The 20229-nt window shown below is 44.5% G+C and overlaps 1 protein-coding gene across 1 annotated transcript in view; it reads left to right on the top strand.

Moving 5' to 3' along the window:
* Positions 1-20229, top strand: part of TTC26 (tetratricopeptide repeat domain 26) — a 131149-nt gene that overhangs the window by 4309 nt on the left and 106611 nt on the right. The gene's annotated exons all lie outside the window — the stretch shown is intronic.

Below are 20229 nucleotides of genomic sequence, written 5' to 3'. Positions count from 1 at the left end.
CCCCTTGTCACAGTCCTGGGGATAAATAGATGATGGGATAGATCTCTGTACTGACCCCTGATATATTTATACATAGTAATTAGATCTCCCCTCAGTCGTCTTTTTTCTAAAGGGAATAACCTTAATGTTGATAATCTTTCAGGGTACTGTAGTCCCCCCATTCCAGTTATTACTTTAGTTCAGGGCTCGACAAATCCCAGACGCCAGGTCGCCATGGCGACTAGGAATTTTGTCCTGGCTCCTGGGTATTTGCCCCTGCTTGAAAATAGGCGCAGCCACTGGAGGGTTAGGACCGCGAGCAAAATGAAACCGTATTTTTTTTTTAAATCACTTGCGCCCAGGCTCGGACTGCCACCCTGCCCGGACCCCTCAGCTTTCGGCTCCATTGTGGTTTGTCCACTCTCTCTCGCCGTCTATCGGTCGCAGCGTGCTGATGTCGCAGTGCGTCATCTCCAGGGCAGTTAAAAATGGCGAAGCCTTTACCAGAGCCCGGCCGGTACTTATGTGATAACTGTCCGGCAGACATCAGAGCCCGTGTCCCGGTAAGGGCTCTTTCACACTTGCGTTGTCCGGATCCGGCATGTACTCCACTTGCCGGAATTACACTCCGGATCCGGAAAAACGCAAGTGTACTGAAAGCATTTGAAGACGGAACCGTCTTCAAAATGCTTTCAGTGTTACTATGGCAGCCAGGACGCTATTAAAGTCCTGGTTGCCATAGTAGGAGCGGGGAGCTGGGGAGCGGTATACTTACAGTCCGTGCGGCTCCCGGGGCGCTCCAGAATGACGTCAGAGCGCCCCATGCGCATGGATGACATGTCCAATGCGATCGCATGATCCATGCGCTTGGGGCGCCCTGATGTCACTCTGGAGCGCCCGGGGAGCCGCACGGACGGTAAGTATACTGCTTCCCCGCTACACTTTACCATGACTGCCAGGACTTTAGCGTCCCGGCAGCCATGGTAACCATTCTGAAAAAGCTAAATGTCGGGTCCGGCAATGCGCCGAAACTACGTTTAGCTTAAGGCCGGATCCGGATCAATGCCTTTCAATGGGCATTAATTCCGGATCCGGCATTGCGGCAAGTGTTCCGGATTTTTGGCCGGAGCAAAAAGCGCAGCATGCTGCAGTATTTTCTCCGGCCAAAAAACGTTCCGTTCCGGAACTGAAGACATCCTGATGCATCCTGAACGGATTTCACTCCATTCAGAATGCATTAGGATAATCCTGATCAGGATTCTTCCGGCATAGAGCCCCGACGACGGAACTCTATGCTGGAAGAAAAGAACGCAGGTGTGAAAGAGCCCTAAGAGAGCCTCGGCGGGGGAAGAAGAGTTAGTGCAGGGGAGGCAGAGCGGGAGCACAGGTAGCAGTGCTGCACTCGCTGACAAGTGGAGGAAAGACAATCGGCCCATCATCATTCTTCCTGCTGTATACAGCAGGGGACATGATCGGGCAGCGCAACATCCCAGGACACCAAGTGCTGCCAGGTTCCTGCACGGCCGGCTCTGCGGCGGTAAATGATGCGCTCTGCACTTATCCGGTAGGCTCAAAGTTTGTAATGTCTGCCTGCTACTGCCAAGTTGGCCTCGAGCACGGCCATGAACCCAGCGGGGAGCTGCATACCTGCTGCCGTCATTAGGCCGGAGCTCCTGCTAGCCACAACTGGTGGCCATTCCTGCTCCGTGCTCCATTCCTGCAGTTACCATTCGGCAATTTCTTAGTTCTTTCCCTTTCTAGGAAAGCTGGGTGACAGCCTGTATACCACACAGAATGCCGGGTGGCAGCTCCTAGGAGAGCTGTGTGGTATACAGGCTGTCTGTCACCCAGCTTTCCTGGTCTCCTGAAGAGAATATATCTCAGTATAGGAACATTTAGATACGTTATCATATGATTTACCCATTCAGGAGTCTTGGGAAGCCGGTTTGCAGCTCCTATGAGAACTAAGACTACTGAATGGCCAAATCATCTGATGACTTCTCTATATGTTCCCATACTGAGATATATTCTCCTCAGGAAAGCTGGGTGACAGGCTGTATACCACACAGTTCTCCTAGGAGCTGCCATAAGACTCCTGAATGGCTAAATCATCTGATAACTTCTCTATATGTTCCCGTACTGAGATATGTTCTCCTCAGGACTAGGAGACCAGGAAAGCTTGGTGGCAATCCATGAGAGAGCTGGAAGGCCCCTCAGTATTCCTAGGGTAATTCCAATGGAAATATTTTCCACAGAGGATTACCTGTTGTGGATTTTTATCAAACTCTACATGTAGCGTGTGGATTTTCTGTGGAATTCAGCCACGATCAGTTACACGTGGTGAAATCATATATGACCACGGTGCGGATTTGAAATGTGCACAGTAGGTTCATTTCCGTGTGGATTTTATGAAGTGTGAGGATTTTTGGTAAAATCTCATCTATTTTGCTGGTATTTGCTGCAATACGCTGTGGATTTCATAGCTGCAGTTCTATGAGATGAATGAGCCCGGACCAAACATCCTGGGGAAGGGATATCAGTTCTGTCAGCTGCAGCACAGGGATTATACACACAGTGACGTCACAGCGCAGGGATTATACACACAGTGACGTCACAGCGCAGGGATTATACACACAGTGACGTCACAGCGCAGGGATTATACACATAGTGACGTCACAGCGCAGGGATTATACACACAGTGACATCACAGTGACAGTAATTACTTTACACAGTTTAGTGTCATCTGCAAAAATTGATATTTTACTATGCAAGCCTTCTACAGGATTATTAATACATATATTGAAGAGAATAGGTACTCCATTAGTAACAGTGACCCAATCTGAGTGTGTACCACTAATAACCACCCTCTGTTTTCTATCACTGAGCCAGTTACTTACCCACATACAGACATATTCTCCCAGTCCGAGCATTCTCATTTTATATACTAACCTTTCATGTGGTACAGTGTCAAATGCTTTGGAGAAGTCCAGATATATGACATCCATTGATTCGCTGCGGTCAAGTCTAGAACTCACCTCCTCATAGAAACTGATTTAAATTAGTTTGACATGACCGATCCCTCATGAAGCCATGCTGATATGGCGTTATTTGCTTATTTTAATTGAGGTACTCCAAGATAGCATCTCTTGGAAAACCTTCAAACAATTTACCCACGACAGATGTTAAACTTACTGGCCTATAGTTTTCGGGCTCTGTTTTTGGACCTTTTTAAAGATTGGCACTACATATGCAAGTGCCAATCCTGTGGAACACTCCCTGTCAGTATAGAGTCCTTGAATATCAGAAATGAGGGTCTGGCTATGACATTACTTAATTCTTTTAGCATACAGGGGTGTGTGCCATCTGGTTCCTGCGATTTGTCTATTTTAATCTTTTTAAGACACCGCTGTACTTCTTCCTGGGTCAGACAGGTGTCGGCCCTGACAGTTTGCTTTCTCCTCATCGCTCTCTGCAACTCCCCCCCCCCCCCCCCCCCACCCTCATTACTCTGTAAAGGGCCGACACCTTCAGATTTATACTTTTTACCATTTATATAATTGAAAAACATTTTAGGGTTAGTTTTGCTCTCTTTGGCAATTAATCTCTCGGTCTCTAGTTTGGCTTCTTTTATTTATGTTTTACATGTTCAATTTTTTTCCTTAGTTTTTCAGTGCTTCCTCACTACCTTCCTGTTTTAGTGATTTTACATGCTTTCTTTTTGTCATTTATTGCTTTCTTTACATTTCTATTTATCCACGTTGTTTTTTTTCTTGTTCCTTAACCTTCTATTCCCATACGGTATATACCTCTCACAATTAGATTTTAGGAAGCTTTTAAAAATATCCCATTTTGTGGCTGTATTTTTATTTTTGAGGACTTTGTCCCAGGTAGTTAGGCCTATAGCCTCTTAGTTGGCTAAATTTAGCTTTTTTTGAAGTTTGGTATTTTTGTTTCTCCCTGAAGAAACACTCTTTTGAATGACAATTAGAAGGTTATTACTTTATGGTCACTATTTCCCAGGTGTCCCCCAACCTGCACATCTGTTGTTCTGTCAGGTCTATTGGTTAATACTAAGTCCGGTATGGCCATCCCTCTAGTCGGGTCCTGAACCAGTTGGGAAAGGTAATTGTCTTTGGTTATTGCCAAGAACCTGTTTCATTTATGGGATGTACAGGTTTCAGTTTCCCAGTATATATCTGGGTAGTTGAAGTCCCCCATAATAACCACCTTATTATGATTTGCCGCCTTGTCTATCTCGTTTAGTAGCAGATTTTCTGTGGACTCTGGTATATTAGGTGGCTTATAATAAACTCCTATTAGTATTTTATTATTGTTTTTTCCTCCATGTATTTACACCCACAGTGACTCCACATGTTCATGTCCCTCACTTATATCTTCCAGGACTGTGGGCTTTAGACAGGACTTTACATAAAGGCAGACCCCCCCCCCCCCTCCGGTTTTGACGATCCTTTCTAAACAGACTGTAACCCTGTACATTAACTGCCCAGTCATAGCTATCATCCAGCCATGTCTCAGTTATTCCCACTATGTCATAGTCCTCCTCACACATCACTAATTCCAGTTCACTAGTTTTATTAGTTAGGCTTCTGGCATTAGTGTACATAAAATTAAGAGATTTATGTATATTTTTTACCCTACACTTTTCCTTCTGAACTGTTCTAGTCCCTCCTGCCATTCCTCTCCCAGTTCCATTACCTTGCCCCCGGTCTCTATCTGCACTATCTTCACATCCTGTAACGTAATTACCCCCCCTCCCCAGTCCCTAGTTTAACCCCTTTAGGACACAGCCATATTTCACCTTAAGGATCAGGCCATTTTTTGCAAATCTTACAATTAAGAGATTTATGTATATTTTTTACTCTACACCTTTCCATAGCATCACCATGACGGCAACACAAGGAAATTGACCCCTGACCTCTGTAGGGGCAGGAAGCAGAGAAAGGTTTAAATACTCCCCTCCCACCACCAACACCAGTGTTTCCTGTCCTAACAGAGGACAGGGGCGGAGAAAGGTCTCCTTGTGTGCCTCGCGCCAGGGAGATGAAGAAGATGCGCACCTTAACACCATATCCACATGATGACTCCCTGCCCTCCCGCGGTCTCTGTACTAACGCTGGGGGCAGGGAGTGGATCGGGAGTCCCCGTCTGGGCTCTGTTAGTTCCAGCTGGTTTGCGCGCCCAGTGCAGGCGGGCGCTATATAAGTTACGTCACTTCCGGCGCCGAGATGACATCACCGGAAGTGACGAAGGCGGCGCATATTCGGCGGGACCGGAAGAAAATTTGAAATCTTTTCCTTCCCCCTGGTTGTGGTGAGTTGTTGCCTCCTCTATTCCTCCAGGATGTCCGCACCAGAGCACTCAGAAGCCGCTGCGCCGCCTTGCATTTCTAAAGAATCTCAAAGGAAGCCCAAGAAATCGACAAAATGCATTTCTTTCTTTAAACGTTTGCCAGATGACTATTTGAAAAAGCTATGCGGTGATTGTATTGCCAGGATTATACGAGATGAACAACCATCATTAATGGATGAGTTCTGAACCATGATGCAGGAGGAAATTAAATCTTCTTTGGCATCTTTGTCTGGATTACACAAAGATACCCCTCCTCAAATAGAACCCCCACACAAGCGTCTGAGAACAGGGGATTCTTTTTCCTCTGAGTCAGATGAATTCGATGGTGCCTCTTCCTCCAAAGCATGGGAGGAAGATGACAGATAATCCGAGCGAGATATCCCTGAAGGTAGAAAAAGATTCTATTTCTCTTCAGATGATATGCCAAAGTTACTCAAAGCAGTCAGGGCAACCATGGGGGTAGAAGAAATTCAACCAACCCCTTCTGTTCAGGAAGAAATGTTCGGTGGACTGAGAGTGAAAAAACTAGAGTCTTCCCTATTAATGAAAACATTAAAGGTTTGATATTAGACAAATGGTCTGATCCGGAAAAGCATCTAGGAATCTCCAGAGCTTATCAGAGTCGTCTACTTTTTGATCAGGAGGAAGCCAAAATATTTAATACGATTCCTAAAATAGATGCTCAGGTAGCAAAAGTTGAAGACGCATCACAACTAATAGACCCTATGGACAGGAAGGCCGATGGTCTATTATGCAGGTCCTGGGAGGCGGCTATGTACAATCTAAAATCTAACATAGCTGCTACCTCTGTAGCCAGATCCACGTTTGTATGGCTTTCGGAGTTAGAAAATCGTGTCTCTGATAACTAAGAAATTCTAAGTGCGCTCCCACTCTTAAAATCTGCCACAGCATTTCTTGCTGATGCCTCCTCAGAATCCGTTCGGTTTGCGGCTAAGGAAGCAGGGCTCTCAATTGCGTCTCGGAGAGCCCTTTGGGTAAAATGTTGGTCGGGAGACGAGGTCTCTAAATTGAGACTTTGTTCTATACCTTTTTCAGGGGAATATATATTCGGGCCCGAACTAGATAAAAAATACTTGAGAAAGCTTCGGATAAAAATAAGGGTTTCCCAGAAGAAAAGGCCTACAAAAGGAAATGCCCTTTTTGTGCCCCCTCTAATCAGAACAGACCTTACAGTGGTAAAGGGAAAACGGGGCGTTATAGTTACCCCAAAGGAGGAAGAGGAAGGGGTTTCCTCGCCCTATCCCAGAAGGGAAACGAAAATCAGTGACGCCAGAGTGGGGGGAAGACTGAAGAAATTTTTTCCTTTCTGGGAGGAAATTTCTTCAAACCCATGGGCGCTAAAGATTATCAAATCAGGTTACAGGATTCATTTTTCTGCCCTTCCCCCAAGAACATTTATAGTCTCAAGACTCCCTGCTCCAACATATCAAAGCCCAATTTGGAAGGGTGTTCAGGAGTTAATATCCAAACAGGTGATAACAGAGGTACCCCCATTGGAAAGAGGGAAAGGGTTCTACTCGACTCTTTTTCTAGTGAAAAAGAAAGAGGGTTCCTTTCGAACCATTATAAACCTGAAGCTCCTAAACAAATTTATCTCTTATCAGGAGTTTCGTATGGAGACACTAAATTCAATCATTCCCCTCTTACAGAAAGAGTCAGTGATGTGAACGGTGGATTTAAGCGACCCTTATTACCATGTCCCAATACACCACAATTCCCAGCAATTTCTGAGGTTTGCAATAAAGGATCACAGGGGCGATATTTACCACTACCAATTTACCTCTCTCCCTTTCTGCATATCCTCGGCTCCTCGGGTGTTCACAAAACTGATAATAGAAGTAGTAGCATAGCTGAGGAAAAAAGGATAAACAATCTTCCCATATCTGGACGATTAATAACCAACAACTCTCCTTCCCAACTACAGAAAGACCTGGAAGTGTTTCTACTAACATTGGACAGACTGGGATGGATGGTCAACAGAATGAAATCGAACCTTGTACCATCGACCAAGATCAGGTTCCTAGGAGTTATCCCGGACTCTCAAAAACAGCTAACCAGTCTACCTCGGGACAAGATATCCGACATCCAACGGAAGATCAAGGTATTTTCATCCCAAAGAACCTTTTCCATCAGAGACTCAATGAGTCTTCTAGGCAACCTCACTTCTTGCATCCCATCAGTCCAATGGTGTCAAATTCACTTCAGACCTCTTCAAATGTGGATACTCAGAGTATGGGACAAACAAGTTTTCTCTTTATATCACAGGGTTACCATATCTCAGAGGATAAAATCCTCACTTCAGTGGTGGAGGATCCAGGAGAACTTGACCAGAGGAGTAACATGGAAGAAGATACCTCACACCCCAAATCACCACAGATGCAAGCCAGTGGGGCTGGAGGTCGAAGGTCGGCAAAGTTTATTATCAGGGACCATGGTCCAGTTCAATCAGAAGTCAGTCATCGAACTACCGAGAGCTAAGAGCGGTATGGGAAACTCTGAAGATTGTAGAATCACAACTCCGGGGCCGTCATTTAAAAATACTATCAGACAACACAACGACAATAAGGTACAAAATCTATGAGTCTACTAAAACGACCCTCAAAAATATTCAGTTGGGCAGAAATAAACATAGAATCCATTTCAGCGGTTCACCTAAAAGGATCCCTGAATATAGAAGCCGACTACTTAAGCAGGAAAAAGATAGACCAATCGGAATGGTCCTTGAACAAAGAGATCTTCCATATGATAACAAACAAATGGGGCATACCGGAAGTGGACCTGTTCGCCTCTCGGGAAAATTCAAAGGTTCCAACATTTTGCTCCCTAGACCCCATGGACAATCCGTGGATTCTAGACGCCTTTTCAATCACATGGGACCAAGCACTGTACTATGCCTTCCCGACACTTCCGCTAATACCAAAGGTGATACATAAGATCTATCAGGACAGAGCAAATATCTTACTGATAACACCTTGTTGGCCGAAAAAGAGCTGGTTTCCCGTTATTCGTAAGATGGCCCCTTCCAAGGAGGAAGGACCTTCTACATCAAGGTCCAATTTTTCATCCAGACCCGGACCTTCTAAATTTGACAGCTTGGATCCTGAAACCCAAATCCTGAAATCCCAGGGTCTTTTGGATCCGGTGATTTCTACTTTGAAGGCCTCCAGGAAAAAGGTTACCTTCACCATTTATATGAAGATCTGGAATAAATTTTGTTCTTGGTCGGGATCATCCTCTCCTAATAAATCCGCTCCAAATATACAATCGATTCTAGATTTCTTACAAAATGGCTTCGATATGGGGTTAAGACCTGCTACCTTCAGAGTTCAAATATCCGCTTTAAGTTGTTTCTACGACACTAAATTAGCAAATCATAAATGGATCAGGAGATTTATGAGAGCGGTTACCAGAATACATCCAACGTTAAAATCTCGTATTCCTACCTGGAACATAGTTCTCACAGGATTATCACGCCCCCCCTTCGAACCATTACGTGACTGCTCACTAAAACTAAAATCGTTCAAGACTGCTTTCCTAGTGGCCATCACTTCTGCCAGAAGAATTAGCGAACTACAGGCGTTATCCATGAGGGAACCTTATTTGCAAGGCAAAAATTATAGATTAATCCTGAGGCTAGACCCAGAATTCATGCCAAAAGTAGTGTCTAAATTCCACAAGGATCAGGAAATTACGCTCCCCTCTTTCTATGATAACCCTTCAGATGATAGAGAACTAACCTTCCATTCCCTAGATGTCAGACGAGCGGTACTTGACTACATAGACTCTACAAAAGAGATTAGGAGGTCCGACTGTCTCTTTGTTCAATTCGGGGGCAAAAAACAGAGGACATTTTTTTTTTCCAAATCCTCAATCGCTAGATGGATTAAGAATGTTATTTCAACCTGTTATACTATTCAGAATCTCTCTTGCCCAGATAATCTGAAGGCTCACTCTACCAGAGCGATGTCTTCCTCCCAAGCGGAGAGAGTGGGTGTTTCCCTAGAAGAAATTTGTAAAGCCGCTACTTGGTCTAGTATCCATACCTTCATTAAACACTATAGACTAGACCTTTTCAAAAAAATCTGACAAAAAGTCCTTCAGGCTGTTACCCAAGATCATATTTTGTATATCTCCTTGTGTTGCCGTAGTGGTGATGCTATGGAAAACCGTAATTAGTACTCACCTGTAATTCTTTTTCCATGAGATCACCACGATGGCATATAAATTCCTTCCCATTACATTTCTTTTCCTTGCTTTTTTGGGATTGCTATGGAGTAATTCCTTCCGTTCGGTTTGGTTAAAATTCGGATATTATAAAATCACTTGTTTTCCACCACCTTTCTACTCTTGTATTTTGGAATCACTGATGTTGGTGGTGGGAGGGGGGGTATTTAATCGTTTCTCTGCTTCCTGCTTCTACAGAGGTCAGGGGTCAATCTCCTTGTGTTGCCGTCATGGTGATCTCATGGAAAATGAATTACCGGTGAGTACTAATTCCGTTTTTTTCCTCCATGTATTTCTACCCACAGTGACTCCTCATGTTCATGTCCCTCACTTATATCTTCCCGGACTGTGGGCTTTAGACAGGACTTTGCATAAAGGCAGACACCCCCCCCACCCTCTCCGGTTTTGACGATCCTTTCTAAACAGACTGTAACCCTGTACATTATCTGCCCAGTCATAGCTATCATCCAGCCATGTCTCAGTTATTCCCACTATGTCATAGTCCTCCTCACACATCACTAATTCCAGTTCACTAGTTTTATTAGTCAGGCTTCTGGCATTAGAGTACATAAAATTAAGAGATTTATGTATATTTTTTACCCTACACTTTTCCTTCTGAACTGTTCTAGTCCCTCCTGCCATTCCTCTCCCAGTTCCATTACCTTGCCCCCGGTCTCTATCTGCACTATCTTCACATCCTGTAACGTAATTACCCCCCCTCCCCAGTCCCTAGTTTAACCCCTTTAGGACACAGCCATATTTCACCTTAAGGATCAGGCCATTTTTTGCAAATCTGACCAGTGTCACTTTAAGTGGTGATAACTTTAAAACGCTTTGACTTATCCAGGCCATTCTTTTTTTTTTTTTTTTCTGTCTCATATTGTACCTCATGACACTGGTAAAATGAAGTCCAAAAAATGTATTTTTATTTATAAAAAAATACCAAATTTACCAAAAATTTGTAGAAAATTGCAAATTTCCAAGTTTCAATTTCTCTACTTCTATAATACATAGTAATACCTCCAAAAATAGTTATTACTTTACATTTCCCATATGTCTACTTCATGTTTGAATCATTTTGGGAATGATATTTAATTTTTTGGGGATGTTACAAGGCTTAGAACTTTAGAAGGAAATCTTGAAATTTTTCAGAAATTTTCAAAAAACACATTTTTAGGGACCAGTTCTGGTCTGAGGTCACTTTGTGAGGCTTACATAATAGAAACCACCAAATGACCCCATTCTAGAAACTACACCCCTCAAGGTATTCAAAACTGATTTTAAAAATGTCGTTAACCCTTTAGGTGTTCCACAAGAGTTAATGGCAAATGGAGATAGATTTTTTTTGGCAAATTTTCAATTTTTTCCAGTAACAAAGCAAGGGTTAACAGCCAAACAAAATGCTATATTTATTGCCCCGATTCTTTAGTTTGCAGGAACACCCCATATGTGGCCGTAAACTACTGTATGGGCACACGGTAGGGCGTAGAGGGAAAGGTGCACCGTATTGTTTTTGGAAGGCAGATTTTGCTGGACTGGTTTATTTACACCATGTCCCATTTGAAGCCCCCCTGATGCACCCCTAGAGTAGAAACTCCATAAAAGTGACCCCATCTAAGAAACTACACCCCTCAAGGTATTAACTACACCCCTCAAAGTATTCAAAACAGATTTTACAAACTTTGTTAACCCTTTAGGTGTTGCACAAGAGTTATTGGCAAATGGGGATGAAATTTGAGAATTTCAATTTTTGGGCAAATTTTCCATTTTAATCAATTTTTTCCCGTAACAAAGCAAGGGTTAACAGCCAAACAAAATGCTATATTTATTGTCCCGATTCTGTAGTTTGTCAGAAACACCACATATATGGCCGTAAACTACTGTACGGGCACACAGTAGGGCATGGAGGGAAAGGTGCGCCGTATGGTTTTTGGAAGGCAGATTTTGCTGGACTGGTTTATTTACACCATGTCCCATTTGAAGCCCCCCTGATGCACCCCTAGAGTAGAAACTCCATAAAAGTGACCCCATTTTGGAAACTACGGGATAAGGTGGCAGTTTTGTTGGGACTATTTTTAGGGTACATATGGTTTTTGAATAGAAATCACAGTGAATGGGTAGCTTATAGAGTTTTAAAACATAACATTTATTTATAGAGATTGCTGCAGCTCTCACCTCACACTAAGCAGAGCACGGATGTACAGACCTGGACTCAGTCTGGAGCAAAATGAAAAAAGAAAACGAATTCCAGCTCTTCACAATAAAAGGCTTCTTTATTCCACTTCTTTAAAAACAGACATCAAAAGCAGAGTAGTATGCTGTGACGCGTTTCGGGCTGTTATATCTTAGCCCTTCATCAAGACGTCTTGATGAAGGGCTAAGATATAACAGCCCGAAACGCGTCACAGCATACTACTCTGCTTTTGATGTCTGTTTTTAAAGAAGTGGAATAAAGAAGCCTTTTATTGTGAAGAGCTGGAATTCGTTTTCTTTTTTCATAACATTTATTTATGTATGTAGATAAAATAATGGGCCCTACTATACTTGACAATATTAAACGGTTGCCACTAGTTACACTAATCTCCTGTAAAAAATGGGCGGAGATGGGAAGGGACCATAAAGGGATAGTAATAATGTAAGGAGACAGGGTGAAGGGTAACCAGGTACCAAGGCAGAAAGACACAGTGCTGGGTTAAAAAGCCCTAAGTCGCCCTGTCTCTCTATATCCTTCTTCCTATCTACCACCGTATCCCTATCATCACCCTTCCTAATTGTGGACTGCCCAGCTTTGCCCGATAGCCAGAAAATGGTCCTATAGATGGTATCCCTAACAACAAGGGAAAAAAGGGAGAAAGGGACAAGCTGGCAAGGGTGAAAATGATGAATCAAGAACAGGTGAACCCACAGCTGGTTTAAAATAACCTGTAGTACCTGAACTGGTTCATACACAAATTATGTATATAATCAAAAAATCATGCTGTCACAAGAATGTAGATATTCAAGCGGTAATAAAGTCCCGACGCGTTTCCTCAGTGTTATCTGATTCGTCAGGGGACCAGATTATATCTAGAGAGCCCCTCAACTGGGCTCAATTATCCAACAAAATGGAGGGGTCACAGAGGGCACACTGGTGTATCATACCCAATAAGCTTTTACAGTCTCACTTGTGGTAGGTAACTGTGCAGCAGATGAGGTGTAAAAGTGAGTTATTATGTGGCCTCCAATCAGCCAAACAATGTCGAGTTAAAGGCCAAATCACCCTCTATTTCGCATGGCCTGTGGTAATTCCTGGTAATTAAACTCTATCCATATGGAAAAAATAGAGATATAGGGTGTTCAGTGTTTGATGCACACCTACATCCAGGTATGGGTGTCTAAACCTGAGAAATAAACCAGGAATAACCAGAGGTCACCAGTCTTAACTAAACCACATTGTACATCAGACTTCAGTCCAAACCTAGTGGACCAATGATAATATATTCATAAAAATATCACATTAGCTGGAAGTATCTATTCAGTATACTTTCAATAGTAAATGCATTGTGTCAATTGATAGTATCTATTTGATATACATTGTAACCGATCTCCCACTAGTGATGTCTCTAGTGGATGTTTAAAGATCAGTGCAACGTTGCTTATCTAATGCTGGTCACAATCTGATATACAAGCATAAATAAATAAGCGGCTTATCTGTCCAGTCCTTGATAATAACTGTTCCCAGATAGGGATGGATGGAGGGTGCTCCCTGGCGTCCCGCGTGTAGCAGTGGCCTACATATGGTTTTTGGTTTATCTAGATTACATTTTTGTGAGGCAAGGTTACCAGAAATAGAAATTCTGAAATTTAATCTCCATTTGCCAATAACTCTTGTGGAACACCTAAAGGGTTAACGACGTTTGTAAAATCAGTTTAGAATACCTCGAGGGGTGTAGTTTCTTAGATGGGGTCCCTTTTATGGAGTACTCTAGGGGTGCATCAGGGGGGCTTCAAATGGGACATGGTGCCCAAAAAAAAAAAAGGCCATCAAAATCTGCCTTCCAGAAACCATACGGCGTTCCTTTCCTTCTGCGCCCTGCTGTTTGGTCATGCAGCAGTTTAGTACCACATATGCGGTGTTTCTGTAAACTGCAGTATGAGGGTAATAAATATTACGTTTTGTTTGGCTGTTAAGCCTTGCTTTGTTATTGGAAAAATAGCATTTTTGGCACCGTTTTTTTTTTTTTCATCTGAGGGGTTGGGGGGTATTTTTATAGAGCAGATTCTTATGGATGCGGCGATACCTAATATGTCTCCTTTTTTTATTTTATTTATGTTTTACACTATATTATCTTTTTATAAACAAAAAAAAACTCCATAGTCTAAGAGTCATTTATTTTTTTTCGTTTTTAACCGATTAAGGCTACTTTCACACTTGCGTTCGGAGCGGATCCGTCTGGTGTCTGCACAGACGGATCCGCTCCTATAATGCAAACGATGGTATCCGTTTAGAACGGATCCGTCTGCATTATATTTCACAAAAAAATCTAAGTGTGAAAGTTAGTCAGACGGATCCGTCCAGACTTTGCATTGAAAGTCAATGGGGGACCATATTGTGTCAACTTCAAACGGATCCGTCCCCATTGACTTACATTGTAAGTCTGGACGGATCCGTTGGGCTCCGCACGGCCAGGCGGACACCCGAACGCTGCAAGCTGCGTTCGGGTGTCCGCCTGCTGAGCGGAACGGAGGCCAAGCGGAGACAGACTGAGGCATTCTGAGCGAATCCGCATCCACTCAGAATGCATTGGGGCTGGACGGATGCGTTCGGGGCTGCTTGTGAGAGCCTTCAAACGGAGCTCACAAGCGGAACCCCGAACGCAAGTGTGAAAGTAGCCTATCTTAGGTAGGGGCTCATTTTTTGTGGGATGAGAGGACGGTTTTATTGGCACTATTTTGGGGGGCATATGACTTTTTGATCGCTTGCTATTACAATTTTTGTGATGTAAGGTGACAAAATAATACCTTTTTTTTGCACTTTTTCTTTTTTTTACCGTGTTCATCTGAGGGGTTGGGGGGGTATTTTTATAGAGCAGATTCTTACGGACGCGGCGATACCTAATATGTCTACTTTTTAAATTTATTTTAGTTTTACTAAACAATATTTTTATTTCTTATTTTTTTTACTTTTAGTGTCTCAAGTCTGAGAACCAGTTTTTTATCCGATTGTCAGTGGCTAAATTGGGATATAAATGTAGTACTCCATGGAAGTATGGTACTCCCTGAAGCAACCAATAATGCAGAGGCACGTGTCGCACTGAGTAGTGGTGTCCTTCCGTATCCCCCTCCTGTGACACACTCTGCACCTTTTTTGGGTCCGTCCCTTCTTTCCAGTATGGGGGAACCACACCTGGAAAGTGTTGGCCAGGAACGATCCGGGCGCCTCCAGTTCCCGAGGTACTCCGGCCTGCTCTTTCACGGTCAGAAAAGATCAGGTCCTTGAGGACTGCCTCATAGAACTGAAGGAATATCCCTGTGTTCTCAGCGCTCCGGGACAGCACAAAAGAGTTGTACAAGGCAACCTGCACCAAGTAGTCCGCAACTTTTTTGTACCATGCCCGGGTTTTGCGCATGGCGTTATATGGCTTGAGGACTTGATCAGATAGATCAACTCCTCCCATATACTGATTGTAGTCGACAATACAATCGGGCTTGAGGACCGTTGCCGCGGTACCTCGCACAGTGACAGGGGTGATGCCGTTACCATGAATTGTGGACAGTACAAGGACATCCCTCTTGTCCTTATATCTGACCAGCAACAGGTTTCCACTGGTAAGGGCACGGGTCTCACCCCTGGGATAGGTACCTGGAGGGGGTGGGCAGGGAGGCCGCGTTGATTTTTCGCACGGTCCCACAAGCAGACGTGGATCTGGCGGCGAGGGACTGGAACAAGGGGATACTAGTATAAAAGTTATCCACGTTCAGGTGGTAACCCTTATCTAGCAGTGGGTGCATAAGGTCCCACATTCTGGGAGTTGAATACAGGAATCTCGCCCCTCGTACACACGAAACTTGTAAGTGTGGGCTGTGCGATGCGCTAACAGTGGCCAGACGCTAAGAGTGCCGGCCACAGTCAGTGAACGCACAAAAAAAACAACTGCTTGCGCCCAAAAACAAGTTGTGGGTGGGGGGGCAAGCTGCAGTACCCATGGGGGGTCTAGGGTCACACCGCTATGCTGTGGACCCCAGACACTCGATTTAGGGTGATACAATCAAACATTTGCCCTGAAATATCCCTGCCTAATCTAACCTGTCCCTAGCCTTTCCCTAATTACCTGGGTGCTGGGGCACAGATGGGGGTGCTGGCTGGAGATCCGTGCAGCACACAAAAGGAGGAGGAGAGGAGCGCTGCGATAATTTGAACCTCCCGTCCCTGCAGCCGACCAATGAGAGCGATCCTGAGAGGTGATGTCACCATCACCTCTCAGGATCGCAGGATGGTTATTGGTGGTGTATTATCACACCACTGATCACCATCCTGTTCCGGGTTATCGGGTCCCCAGAGACCCGAATAACCCGGAAACGCAGCAATCCGCCGGTCTGAATTGACCTGCGGTTTGCTGCGATCGCCGACATGGGGGGGTCACAGGACCCACCGGCGCATTGAGCCAAGGTGCCTGCTCAATGATTTGAGCAGGCATCGGGTTCCGATCACCGTCCGCCGGGTGGAGGTGATCGGAACTATACATGACGTAACGGTACGTCATGTGTCTGGAAGAGGTTAAACACTCCTCCAACCTTCTAGCCATCTTCTCCCCCAACACAGCTGCTCCTTCCCCATTGAGGTGCAGACCATCCCTACGATAGATCCTGTAGCCGACCAAGAAGTTGGCCTAGTTCTCCAGGAACCCAAACCCCTCCTTCCTATACCAGTTCTTGAGCCACTTGTTAACCTCCCTAATCTCCTGCGGCCTTTCTTGTGTGGCTCGTACAGGTAGTATTTCGGAAAACACTACCTTTGAGGTCCTTGCTCTAAGCTTGTGACATAAATCCCTAAAATCATTTTTAAGAACACTCCACCTACCTCTAACTTTGTCATTGGCTCAGAATTGTCTCATTACTGCTGGATCTTCTCCAGCCTCTCCCAGTAATCTGTCAACCTGATCCGCGATGTGTCGAACTCGAGCGCCAGGAAGACAACACACAGTCTTTGTGACAGATTGCCCTATCTGTACCCCTAATAATTGAGTCTTCCACTACCAGCACCTGTCTGGCCTGCCCTGCTCTCCTGGTCCCCTGCTTACTGGAGCTTACCTTCTCCTGACTGGAAGAGGAAGGGTCCAGCTGCAGCAGTGCTGTCCCTGAACCGACATCCCCCTCATCTGCCAACCGTGCAAACTTGTTGGGGTGTGACAGATCAGGGCTATCCTCCCTGGCACTCTTCCCTCTACCCCGCTTTCTAACTGTTACCCAGCGAGCTACCTCACTTTCCTGATCCTACATACTACCACCCTCCCCCACATCTACCCCATCGAGTGCTTGATCAGTGAGCAGCAAACTGTATTCCAAATTGTCAACGCTTCTCAGTGTTGAAACTTGCCCGGTTCGATACACGATGTGCGATTTCAAATGGGCAATTTGCTCACATTTTGAACAAAGATATGCAGGCTGTTCCAGGACTGCATACATTAGACAAGATGTGCACTGGACTGCGCTGCCAATAATGGAACACATACTAAATGGGGATTACGCAAGAAAAGAGAAAAAATACAATACGGTGCAGTAATAAGAAACCGACTTACTGTAGTCCTCTCCTAAAGTCCCTGAATCTGATGTCACGTAATATAACTTCGGTGAATTACTATGGTATTCCTATCTACGTGTTTAAAAACATTTTAAAATAGGAATCCAAAGTGGCGTTTGGTACCGAGGTATCCTTACATGCACCCACTGAGCAGGCAATGATTAGGAAGGAATAGTTCCTTCCCAAAAATTTACCTGCTTGTCAGAGTTAGTGAGACCTGTATTTACATGCAGGGATCACCTCCACTATATGAGGTGAGCGGTTGCTATTGCAGTTGCTCGTCCCCATACATATTCATTAGGACACATGACTAAAAAGCCTGATAACTGATGATCTATCCTCTGGATGGGTCATCAGTATTTGATCAATGGGGGTCCGACACCTGGGACCCCAGCCAATTAACTGTTTTGTGAGCACTGTTGCCTTCTCGCAGCTTAACAAGCACAGCATAGTAAATTATATAGCGGCTGTGCATGGTATAGCGCTCAGCCTTATTCACTTGAATGTCAAAATAAATCCCAGCAGGCGTATCTATTTTTCTTCAATGCTTTATTGATCACACAGATTGATCCATACACAGGACGCGGACGGGCAGAAACGCATCCTGTGTATGGATCAATCTGTGTGATCAATAAACATTGAAGAAAAATCGATACGCCTGCTGGGATTTATTTTGATTTTATAGTTGGAGCGATCCCTTCCCGTGCAAGCGAATTTACAAGGTGGTGAGCTGTCTTTTCTTTTTTATCGAATCATTCACTTGAATGGGCTGAGCTGCTCCTAGGCTATGTGACTGATGAATGTGATGTCGCTGGCCTAGGAAAAGCTGTGAGAAGGCCACAGCGCTCACAAGAGCGCCAGTGCCGTCTCAAACCGCTTATTGGCAGGAGTCCCAGGTGTCCGACCCCCACAGATCAGATACTGATGACCTATCCAGGTTAAACAAGCAGCAATCAGTTGATCAGATCAAGCTTCACACATCAAGGCAAGCAGCTGATGTTGGCGAGAGAAGTTAGTGTCAGAGACCACTGCAGGGGTTGTTTCAGTACACTGGGTAGTTAAATGCAGCTATTGAAATGAAGTTGAGCATACGATACATGAACATCTTATGCCTGCCAGGGTTTGAGCTGCTGTTTGTAAGCAGCTCTCTATGGACAGGGGTTGTGTTTGTGACAGAACTCCTTTTTTTGTATTACTGTGGACCGCAGCCTGAATCTGGACCTGTGTATGTACTGTTTTCAACTGTATCTGTGGCCTCAGATTGCAAATACAGTTGAATACAATGGTGAAGCAGGGCACAGTCAGCTCCCTGCTTCACCATTCTCATGCCATTAGTGGTTTAGCACAGGCAGGCACTATGCAGTTATGTCATCATTCCTGATGCACTGAGCCACAGCCAGTCACTGAACAAAGCAGACCTGCTTTACTCTGTTTACCGGGAGAACGTGGGTTATGTGAATATTCAAAATGGAGACAATAAGGGGCGTTACTCTATAGGGGGCACTTAAAGAGCATCTGTCAGCATGATTTATCATATTAAACCAGGCACACTACATGGTAGGGTACTAGGGTTGACCATGGTGATTAAAATAATACCTTGTTTATGTCTTTGCAGTGCACCATTCCAGAAAAAGCTGCATTTTTATCAATATGCTAACTAGCTAGTTGTAGCACTTGGGTATCGGCCACAGCCCTTGGAGCACCAGTTTGTGCACACCCCTGCAGCCTTAGCCACTTCCCCCATCCCCTGGATTGACATGGCTGGATATCTCTGGTGATGGGGAAGTGGCTAAGGCTGCAGTGGTGTTCACAAACTGGTGCTCTAAGGGCTCTTGCCAGCCCTTCAGTGCTCCAACTAGCTAATTAGCATATCCATAAAAATGCAGTTTTCTCTAGGATGATGCATCATACAGACATAAGCAAGGTGACATTTTTAATTAGCATGGCCAACCCTACCAGGCACTGTGTCTGGTTTAATAGGATTAATAATTCTGACAAATAGTATTTAAGGTGGCATCACTCTGTGTGCAGGGCTACTTAAGGGGACATCATACTGTGTGGGGACACTTAAGGGGCATCACGCTGTGAGAGGGCACTTAGAGGAGATCACTACAGTATGTGTGGGAGTGCTTAAATAAGCACTCCCACAATTTTTTTTAATTCTCTGACCTTTTAGAAAGGTACATGATGTAAATGGTAGCGAAGTTAATTTTCTTACCAGTGACTGCATTTGTGAGTTATAACCTCCCTCCTGAGCCCAGTGGCGTCTCTAGCTTTCAAATTTTGGAGGGGTCACATTGGGGGCCAAGACAAAAGTAGGGGGGGCAGCTATAACAACGATACATTTATACAAGTATGCTTAGAAATACTGCAATACTTTACCCAATACCTAAAACCGCAACAGGGAAGAAAAGTCCTGCTGTCTGTGGTTTGAAAAAATAAAACAATCACTCAGATTTCAACATGTCCTAGTTGCCTGTGGATGACACTGTTATAGGGAGGGGGCTCTGTGGATGACACTGCTATGGGGGGGATCAGTGGATGACACTGTTATGGAGGGGGATCTGTGGATGACACTGTTATGGAGGGGGATCTGTGGATGATACATACCGTATATAGCATCTTATGCTATATGTGTCATCCACAGATCCACCCCATGACAGTGTCATCCACAGATCCCCCTCCCTATAACAGTGTCATCCACAGATCCCCCTTCCTATAACAGTGTCATCCACAGATCCCCCTTCCTATAACAGTGTCATCCACAGATCCCCCTCCCTATAACAGTGTCATCCACAGATCCCCCTCCCTATAACAGTGTCATCCACAGATCCCCCTCCCTATAACAGTGTCAT

This window comes from Bufo bufo, chromosome 9 (assembly GCF_905171765.1).
Source record: "Bufo bufo chromosome 9, aBufBuf1.1, whole genome shotgun sequence".
NCBI lineage: Eukaryota > Metazoa > Chordata > Amphibia > Anura > Bufonidae > Bufo > Bufo bufo.
The sequence above is the reverse complement of the archived record's forward strand: the minus strand, read 5'-3'. Positions and strand labels throughout refer to the sequence as shown.